General features: G+C 39.2%; 2 protein-coding genes across 3 annotated transcripts in view; one reads left to right on the top strand and one right to left on the bottom strand.

The window, feature by feature from the left end:
• Positions 1-10,502, bottom strand: part of LAMB3 (laminin subunit beta 3) — a 198,082-nt gene that overhangs the window by 182,737 nt on the left and 4,843 nt on the right. The window lies entirely within an intron of this gene.
• Positions 7,423-10,502, top strand: part of TRAF3IP3 (TRAF3 interacting protein 3) — a 43,619-nt gene continuing 40,539 nt past the window's right edge. Inside the window, exon 1 of one of the 2 annotated variants that reach the window (XM_089514432.1) lies at positions 7,423-8,077. The gene's annotated coding sequence lies outside the window, so the exon portion shown is untranslated. Of the gene's footprint in view, positions 8,078-10,442; positions 10,462-10,502 lie in introns of those variants that run through there. The other variant, XM_089514433.1, reaches the window with a different exon arrangement.

The raw sequence follows: 10,502 nt of genomic DNA, 5'->3' as shown, positions 1-10,502 counted from the left end.
GAGGATTTTGAATTAGCTTTGTGTGTTAGACAGTAGCCAGGAGCAACCCAAGATAGAAACTTGTTGTTTGGGGAAATTGAAATTGTTTAAATTATAAAAATTGGAAATTGCCTTTGTGTATATTGTAGATAAATTTTGGAAAATTGGTGTTTTAACTTGAGGTTTTCATGATTTTAAATGATCAGTGCCTTTGGGAAAGTTCTGCCCTAAATTTGAATGCATATCTAAATTGAATATTAAGCCTGTGCCTTCCCAGAGACATTGCAAATTCTTTTGTCAGTGAAAGTTTTAAGAAGATGGGCAGAAAGAAGTGCTTTATAGTGGTGGTGTTGTTATGGCATAGTAATAATAAAATAGTGAGTTTTAAGCTTAGCCAGTAAGCTTCAGCTGTGGCCTGATTTTGTGAACTGGACTGTGGTTGGAAGTTGATCTAAGAGAGGAGAAAATTGTGAGAAAGATAAAAGAAAGTGTTTGAAGGTATGAGGATGTGAAAATGATGGTGTGTGAAAGGAGAAAGCTTATGGAGCGAGTTAGCAAGCAAAATGGTTGGAAAATGTTTACAGAGGAAAGTATAAACAAGGTTTGAATTGAAATTGAAGGCTCAAGAATGTTGCAGAAGGTTTGAGTATGTTTAAGTGGCTGAGAAAGATTTAGAAATGAGTTTGGTGCAGAAGGACAAGTGGTTTGAGTTCTGGCTGGAGTTAGAGAGAGAAAGGGGGGTTAGGGAAAGCCCACGGTTTGCATTTTAAAACTTTTCCTTTGGCTAAAGCTAGAATAGTAGAAGCTATGTTGGAAAGAAAACCTGGAATGGAGTTTCGTGTTGCCAATCTGGTGACTTTCACACCAACATGGGTACTTTGGAAACACTTTACAAATTCAAATTCTGGTTTCCACTGCCAGACGTAATCAAAATTAATCAAGTTAAATTCAAGCCAGCATGTGTGAAATTGTATCCTAATTCCAAGCTAGAATATATCATTTTGGCCTGAGAGGAGTGACTAAAAAAGAGCATCAACTGATTTTTTGAGTCCTGAGTAAAAAGCAAAGAAGTCATTCTATCATAGTTTTGTTTTTTCCTGTTCCCTGTTCTGTTGTCAAACTGTTGTGGATTCAAATGAGATAAAGCTGTGAGTACATTGGGTCAGAGTTAAAGTTTCATATTCAGTATGTACATGTAAATGCAGTCTGTAAAATTAGGGTTACATATGTATTTAAAAAAAGGATTCAAAAGGTCCAAAGATGCAGGCATAGATAAAAACCTAAAGCATAAAGAGGTCAGGGTGACCCAAGAATGATCCAGGGGATCTGTTGTTAGTTAGAGTTAGCAGTGAGACATAAATTCTAGAAGAGAAATATCTTAGCAAAGCCTATAAGAGGGGAGTTAATGAAATGTGGCTAAAGTATACCTTTAATGTATTCATAACATTCTAATAACTTGTCAATTAGTATTTTTCAGTTTTTGCTTTTCCTTTGCCTGGGAAAAGGGGGGGTACAGACAAGAGAAACGAAGTTTAAGCCCCACTTACAACCGGAAGCTGAGTGGGCTCTACTTCGCCATCAATCAAGAAAAGCTAGGCTGCACCTTTCCAGGGCTTCAGGTGCTCTACGCCAGCTCCTCTGAAAGAAAGATTTCAAATGCTCTCTATCACCCCTTTTCTCTTTTATGATTTCCTATATGTCTGTTATAAGTGATTACACAAAAATAATAATAAGAATACACATACAGGTGCATGTCCCATTTTCACACCCCGGAAGCTGAAATGGGCACCACCTTGGACTTCAATCAAGTTTGAGCTGAAGCTCCATCAAAATATTATTTTTTTCAGAGACATTGCCTCTTTTTCTTGTCTATATTCCTTGTTTGTGTTCTCTATTCATGTTTCTGTTTGTTGTCTGAGGTTTTTACAAGTAATTAATGCTAAAAGTGATAAAGTTCAATCATATATATTCTCAAATCAAATCACATCCCAAGACATAAGCCTACATATACATGCACATATGTTCCTGACATAAGCAATAACATATGATTTTCATAATAAAGTTAATAAAGCAATCCTATTGAAAAGAAGAAATAAGCTCATCAAGCTCCATGATCAAAGACATAATTGTGTTTGTCGTCAGGATTCCTATTGTTAACTGTGGAATTGGCATAAAATTCAAGTCAAGCATGGTAAGTTTTTTCTCAGGACGCTCTTTGAAAGGAGGGAGACTTTTATACATCTGGAGATAGTCTTAAAGTGTGAAGGCCAGATCTATTCTGATTAAATGGCATTACACAACAAGAGCTATTCCATAGTGATCTCCCTGAGGAAACGTGAGATGGAAGATGCCCCTGGAGTGGAGGAACATCTGAAACATGCGGCACCCTGGGCATTCCTATTCTGTTATGAGAGTAGTCCAGAGAAGCATAGTAACAGTTGCTTGGCAAGAGTCTGTAACATCAGGCTAAAAATTATAGTTTCTCAATGAGATGTGATTCTGACAGCAGATACAATATTCTTTATAGTGGAGTTTTCCTATTGAATCATGAAACAAATACACAATACATCACTATTAGAAGATTAGCTTGGTGTCAAGAGTAAACTCCAGAGAATCAGATCCAACAAAAGTGTCAAAGGGTTAAAAGCAATGAGAATATGTGTGTTTGACTAATGCTATACACTGTCTTTCTGAAATTGGACGGACTGGAAGATGTTATTGCCTGGTGATGGTAAGAATATTAATATTTTGGTAACTGCTAGACAGGTTTGTTTTGTTCTGAGTTTAGAGTGTCATATAAACATAGTTAATAGTTGATAGTATCATGCAATATGAATATTGATGAAACATCAAAAGGGGGGAATGTGGTGGAAATATTCCTTGTTGAAATAAAAAAAACTATAGAAAGATGGAGTCACCTTTGTCAGCCAGAGAGATGGTTTTTGAAATAAAGGCTTGGAGTTTAGGAAAAACTAGAGCAAAGGAATAAGGAGTGCATCTTGACCTGGATGGAAGCTGGCACCAGTAAAAAGACATAACATAAACTACTGAGATAAGGACATTCAGAAGCAAGGTTAGGAGGAAAGCTACTGAATTCCTACAGGAGGGGGTAAGGAGTGATGATGCAGTTTTAATGTATGCATGTATTTCTGTTCTGATTGTAAGAATTCTGTATGTTTAAATTGTAATTAGCCAATCAGGTGTATTGAAGAAGCTTCTTTGTCTTGAATAATATAAAAAGAGCCATTTTGTCTTGTTCGGGGTCTCAGCTTTTGGAACTTGAATTCCACTGAGTTCATTGTTTTCCTTTGTCGACAATTGGAAATAAACTTATGGATTTTCAATTACTAGGTCCTCTTGCCAATCCTTGCCAATCCTATTGCTCTGTCAGTCCTAGAAATTTAAGTTTCCTGAAATTTCTGTTACATAACCTTTGCAATATTCTTGGTATTCTTGTGTGTAAGCATGCCACAGAGCAAAGAAATCTAATGTTCTTGCTAGGGAGCGCACAATTATTTAAAAAGTCACTGTATTTCACGCTCGTCCCAGGGAATGGGTGTCCAGTTCTCAGAACCCAATGAGACAATATTTTGATCACTCTAAAATGGCCAGTATCTCATTCAAAGACCTATAATGCTCTTTACCATGCAAGCAGTGTCCCTGAGGCCACAAGATACAGCACAAAATACAAGTAATGTAGTACGTATTATATTTGCAAGGCTGGAGAGAGATGTAAGGCTGGAGAGAATCTGAGGATCTGTGAAATGGAATTCACGAGTAGTGCTTGGCCTGAATCCATACCTTCTGCCATGTTACAGATCCTCACATCTCTCTCCAGTTGTGTCTCCCTCCAGCCTTGCATCTTGTTCATTTGCTACTTGTCTTATATGAGATGTGAGGATGGAGATCTGAGAGACTAACAAGCAGAACTGCCACAGCCAGTGCCATAAAGGGGGAAGAAGGTGGCTGGCAAGAAAAAAAATCAGGCTTCAAAGGTTTCTAGATTTCAAATTTCCAGATTAGGGATGCTCAACCTGTAGTGTGAAAGGATCCTAAAATAAAGATTAGGATTGCTCCATGCTCAAGCCTTGCTTGATTATATTTGAACAGAAAATAAATAGCCTTTATTTTATTCCCACTTTTAAGGCATTCTGCCCTTTGTTATATCTCATCCAGAAATATTTGAGCTCTGTGATGTTCAGTTGCTAGCAGAAAAGTGACCATAATTTTCTGATTATCAGAAATGTTGGTGTGCAGCAGTTCTCGCTCAGTCCTTTATATTTTGATTTTTCTTAAATGCTTTTTATGCTGAAAAACAAACTATTCTGAAAAGCTAGAATAGGTTTTTTGTATCAAAGCATACAGTAGGTAGGTTATCAGAATATCAAACTTCCCTTTTCCAGGAAACAAATTATTGAGTCAGTTATGACTATATGGAAATTCTCCAGAAGGTGGTAGTGGTGGTGTTTTTAAGAGGAATTGGAGGAGGAAATCCACCTTGTCTTATTAGAAAGGAAACCTCCAGTTTTTCTACAAGTCATGGCAAACCTTTTAGAGACCAAGTGCCCAAACTCAAAGGTGTTAGCCGGTGTCGGGGGGGTGGGACTTCTGGGGTCAGGATTCCTGGAGGCAGGACTTCCCCAGAGACAGCTGAAGGCCCGGGAAGGCAGTGGGAAAAGGAGGAACAGGTGTGTGCCTGTTCCTACTCTTCTCCCACCCTCCCGTCTCTCCTCATGCCCTCAGAAATGGCTTCGCGTGCCAGAGAGGGCAGGAGTACCATATGTTTGCCACCAAAGCTATAGGCACTCTGATACTTTATAACTTTAGGAACATAGGAAAATACAACACATTTGCACCAAACCAGCAAAAGGGAGACTTTTGTGATAGCCTTGAAATATTCACATTCTAAGTGCACCAGACTTAACGTCATTTTTGAATGAGCATGAAAACAAATTGATGCTTGCACTGAAAGCAAAATATAAACAAATACAAAAATATAAACATTAATTCAGTCATTCTTCATGAGAATTTTCTGTTATTTGAGCACAAAATGGCACTGACCACCACATCATACTGACACCGATTCTCCATTTCATCTAACAGATGTAGATTCTCTGTGGCATCATTGTCATAGGTCAAATAATCTTGATTTTTGATTAATATAATGTTCAGATTGCACTCAAGCTTTGAAAACCAACACTTCTAATTATGTAGTCACTCCTGTAGCTATATAACAAAACATAATAAAACTGAACTGAAAGGGAGAACCAACTTCACATCTCCATAAACCTGTCCCACATTTTGAGAAGAGTGGGCTCCTAAGGCATGCAGGTTACAGAACATTTTGATTTATTTATTAAAATAGTTATATTCCATCTTCTATCCAAATGTCTCAGGTCAAAGTATACTAAAATAAATTTCAGCACTTTAAAATGTAAAGTGGCATAGGATAATGTGTAGTCTTAAAACATATTAACCTTCATTAAAAAAAATGAATTAAAACATTAAGAACCATGTGTCCATGTACAAATGGGATGAAATCATTAGACGATTGCTGTCACTAGGAGAGTGAGGGGGATGTCATCCCAGAAAGGGATAACACCCGGTGGGGCACTGACAAACCACAAGGTTGTGAGTTCAATACCAGCTCAGGAGCTGGGGCTCGACTCAGGCTTGCATCCTTCCGAGGTCGCTAAAATGAGTACCCAGCTTGTTGAGGGCAATTAGCTTACAGGTGCAAATCACTTAGGGAGTGCTTAAGTGTACTGATAAGCAGTATAGAAATGTACTTGCTATTGCAGGGGGCATGGTGCTGCTGCCAACACCCATCCCTTCTTCTCTCCTGCCTTGGCTCTCTCTCTGACGAAGCCAATGCAGCGGAAGAGGTAGAGGGGTGAACACCCCCTTCCTGGGTTTGCCTCCACCTGGCTACCTCATGAGGAAGCCACATGGAGTTGAAGGAGGGGCAAGCCCAGCCCTCTTGGCTTCACTTCCATTTGGTTTCCTCATGAGGAGGGAGCCACTCAGAAATGAAAGAGGGATGAGCCTTTGTACTTCTTTTTTCAGGAGAAGTACAGAGCAGATTGCTTACCCATCTACTTTACTGGATTCTGGATTTAAAGGACACACCAGTCAGCAAGCTGGACAAATAATTTTCTTTTCTTTATCAAGCAAGTAGAGAACAGAAATAAGAAACCCCTGACTCTGCTGAGAAACAACTAAATCCAGTGCCACCTAGTGACTAGGCTGCATAATGATAAAGAAGTGTCAATATGCAGTATACATCTATGCACTAGATTACAACTGAAGCAGTCTTATTGTAATAAAATTCCTAGTTAAACATCACTGCAACAAACCTTTACGCGTTTCCTATTTAAAAAAATAAAGCTAAGCTCACAAAAGAGAGTGAAGCACTGCTAAAATTTCAATAACGACTTGTATGATGAGTTTCAGTGTCCGCTCAAACTATAATCATATTAATTCAAAGGTCTTTAAATGGCAAGAAGGGAACACTCTGCTGTTTCAAAATAATTAAGGGGTCCAATACAACAGAAATGTAGGAATGGGAAGAAAAAAGGGAGAGAGGGAGGAAGATACAGTCCACAGGTCATTGACAGGCCCACACTCCACTTTTGTAATACATGAATAAACCCATGTTCAGTCTGTTTTGCATTTAAATCATTCAGTAAACAAAAATATTGGTACGTTTGAACAATCTGTTTAATTTCCATGATACTATTGTTCACTTTAACCTGAATACTACTTCATATTTACGTAACACTTTATAATGTTCAGAACATACAGTGGTACCCCGGGATACGAATGCGCCGCCTTACGAAATTTCCGGGTTACGAAAAAAATCCATGTAATTAAATGTTTCCGGGTTACGAAGGTTATTCCGGGTTACGAAGAAAATTTTTGGTGCTTTTCGGCGCGATTTCACACGAAATCGCGGCTTTCGCTATTAGCGCCTATGGGCTTTTCGGCTAGCGAAAGTTTCCGGGTTACGAAAGCGGCGGCGGAACGAATTATTTTCGTAACCCGGGGTACCACTGTATAGGCATTATACTATGCTATACAGGGTAGGCCAATTTTTGTTGTTCTGTGCCTTCAGGTCACTTCTGATTTATGGCACTCCTACCCCAGTGTATTTGTGGCAAGATTTATTCAGAGGAGGTGTGTATTTGTGGCAAGATTTATTCAGAGGAGGCTTACCACTGCCTTCCTCTGAGGCTGAGAAAGTATGACTTGCCCAAGTTTAACAAGTGGATTTCCATAGCTGATTAAAGATTTGAACCCTGCTCTCTGGAGTCATAGTCTAAAACTCAATGACTTCAATGGCTGAACAGGGAGCCAAACCCTGATCTTTGAGAGTCCTAGTCCAACACTGAAACCACCACACCACACTGGCTGTTAATATTATCTTATTGTAAGCATTGAGGAGTGGTAGGCATGAGTGAGAAATACTTGCATAAGAGTGCATAATGAATTTTAGGTAGAAGCTACATTCATTAGAGACATCTGACTTCAAAGCTGAAATGTACAGCTTTTTACAACCATGCATGCCATAATGGCCAAGAATAAATAAGTTATTTTCTTCTTAAGGCAGGGAGTTCTCATTCCCAAAGATATCACACTTGATTCAGTCCCAGGGTGCTAACCACAGTTTCATGGCACAAAGCAGACTCAAGGTACCAGGGCCAATATTATAAAGTCAGAGAAGATTTATTTCTGGAGTCTCAGTGATACTGTCGGTCATACAGACCATCCAACCGCAGCAGGTTCAAAGGACTACAGCATGAACTTGCTTACAGAGTTGGGTTTCCTGTCACTCCCTTGTCATATCAGAGTAAGACAGAATGAAAAGGAGAAGAGAGGAACCAACTAGGCTGAAGTGTTGTGGCTTAGAGCATTTCCTGTTCTTTAGTGAAGAAAATGAGAAAAAAATGCAGAGCAGCAAAGCGAAGCCGTCCAAATGAAGATGACAGTTGCAGCATGTTAGTACTTGATAACTAAACAGGCATCTTCTCAGCAACAGCAGACTTGGGCCGCTCAGATCTTGATGAACTCACTCCTGGCCTGCCACGGAAAAGCAAAGGTAAGAACCTCCATTGTTAGTAGCAACCTTCCATTTTAATTCTCAGTGATCAAAAATGGAAACACAGTCTTAAAAACAAACTTTTTCTCTGAACCACTGCCAGCACCATTGATAGTGTGAAGTCGGAACATGAACGGGCATTACTTCCACTGCTTAAACTGGGCAGCATAATAAGACCTGAGAGTGAAAAAAATTAATGTTGTGTGCATTCAGATTAGAGACAAACATTTTGGTCCCAAAGAGAAGAAGGAAGCCCCATAATATAATAAGACTTCATCACAGCACAGTTTAATGCACTAAATAAACCGAGCAAATATTTTTCATTTTTGTTGCTTGAAATGAGTTTTAAGCTAGGGTGTTTTTCCCCCAACCAGCTGCTTAATACAGAAACACTGAATGCTATGGCACCAGGATAAAGTCAGTGGGCTGTTTGTGGCAAAACACCCTATGGATTTATTTTTATTTATTTTTAATGGTAAACAAGTAATTTGGATGCCAAGGATAGTGGGAGAATAAATTTTAACCAATAATGTCTAAGCATAGTTGAGTATTTAAAACCTGGTTGTTCTTTTGTTCTAAAACCACACACAATTTTTTCAACACTGGAAACCAAATAAAACCTTCAAACAACATACAAATGAAACTCTGGAGTCACTAATATTAGTGAGATATGTTCAATCTACATAGTTGTGGCGTAATTGTTTGTTTGTTTGTTTGTTTGACAGCCACAAGATACTTAATGACACACAACTTGATTGATTTATGCAACTAATTACAACAAACAGTTTTTCATTATTCCCCCCCCCCCCCCCCGCAACCGTTCTGCAGTAATATAGCCATTTGCCTTGAGAGTTTTAAGGCAAAAAATGGAGGAGGAAAGGGGTGCTATACAAGGGGTGAAGAAATGAATAAAAAAGGAAGTGACAGTTAAATAATATGTCTCATTTAGTAGCACTTACTCGCCAAAACATCTCAGGTGACAATATTCAAGTGATGAATCTGCATTAACATTAGTCACAGATAATACTGGAAAAGCCACTGGAAAATCCAATAAATAAAACATCAAAGACAATCTTGATTCAGAAAAGAAAGGAATGCAAAATTGAATAATGTCTGCACTCTTTGGGCAACATAAGAATTTTAATTTTGTGCTGCTACAGTTGGTCCTCCTTATCCACGGATTTTTAATCCACATATTCAAGCATCCACAACTTATAATAAATAATAATAAATAATAAAATTTTTGTAGTTTTTTGTGGGTTTTTCAGGCTGTGTGGCCATGTCCTAGAAGAGTTTATTCCTGACGTTTCACCAGCATCTGTGGCTGGCATCCCTGAAGATGCCAGCCACAGATACTGGCGAAACATCAGGAATAAACTCTTCTAGAACATGGCCACACAGCCCAAAAAACCCACAAAAAACTATGGTTGTCGGCCATGAAAGCCATCGACTTCACAATAAAACTTTTATTTTTATCCTGCTTTTTATCAAGACAATCAGAGCAGCATACAAAGATTAAAATACCTCAGTATATACATAATACCTCCCCCCCTTAAAAAAGGATTAAATGGTATAAGGGTAAAATTCAACCTTTAAAAACCAAAACGATAACCAATACCAATAACTGATAACCATGGGCCGAGTCATCACATGTGTGGGGGAATCTTGTGTGGCTGAGGTTTGTTTGTTTTTTATTACGGGAAGACGTGCCGGAAGAGATCCATCTTAATGGCTTTCTTAAAGCTGTCTGAATTAGTAATTTGACAGATCTCATCTGGCATGCCATTCCATAAGTTGGGAGCAGTTGCAGAAAATGTCCTCTGGGAGGTCGCCATCAGTCTGGTCTTCAAGGGCTGTAATAAATTCCTCCCAGATGACCTGAGTGTATGGGGTGGATTATATGGAAGCAGGCGTTCCCTTAAATAACTTGGGCCCAAGCCATGTAGGGCTTTAAAGGTGATAACCAACACCTTATACTGTGCCTGGAAACTAATGGGCAGTCAGTGGAGTGATTTCAGTACTGGTGTTATATGATTACTCCTGGTTGTTCTTGTGATCAGTCTGGCTGCCATATTCCGTACCAAATGGAGTTTCCGGACTAGGCACAAGGTTAGCCCCACGTAGAGCGCATTGCAAAAATCAAGTCTTGAGCTTACCAGTGCGTTTACCACAGTTTCGAGATCCCCGGTTCCAGGAAAGGGTGCAGCTGGCGTATCAGCCGAAGTTGATAACAGGTGCTCTTGACTGTCACATTCACCTGATTTCTCAACTGAAGCGACGGATCAAGAAGCACCCCCTGACTGTGGACAAAGTCATTTGAGGGGAACATAAACCCCGCTAGGATTGGAGGTTGCAACCCGATGCCTGGTTTAGGGGCCTCTACTGTGAGTACCTCCGTTTTGTCAGGATTCAACTTGAGCTTGTT

The sequence above is a fragment of the Sceloporus occidentalis genome, unplaced genomic scaffold (assembly GCF_023333645.1).
Source record: "Sceloporus occidentalis isolate IW3139 unplaced genomic scaffold, rSceOcc1.0.p SCAF_3, whole genome shotgun sequence".
Lineage (NCBI taxonomy): Eukaryota > Metazoa > Chordata > Lepidosauria > Squamata > Phrynosomatidae > Sceloporus > Sceloporus occidentalis.
This window is presented reverse-complemented; position numbering and strand designations above follow the sequence as displayed.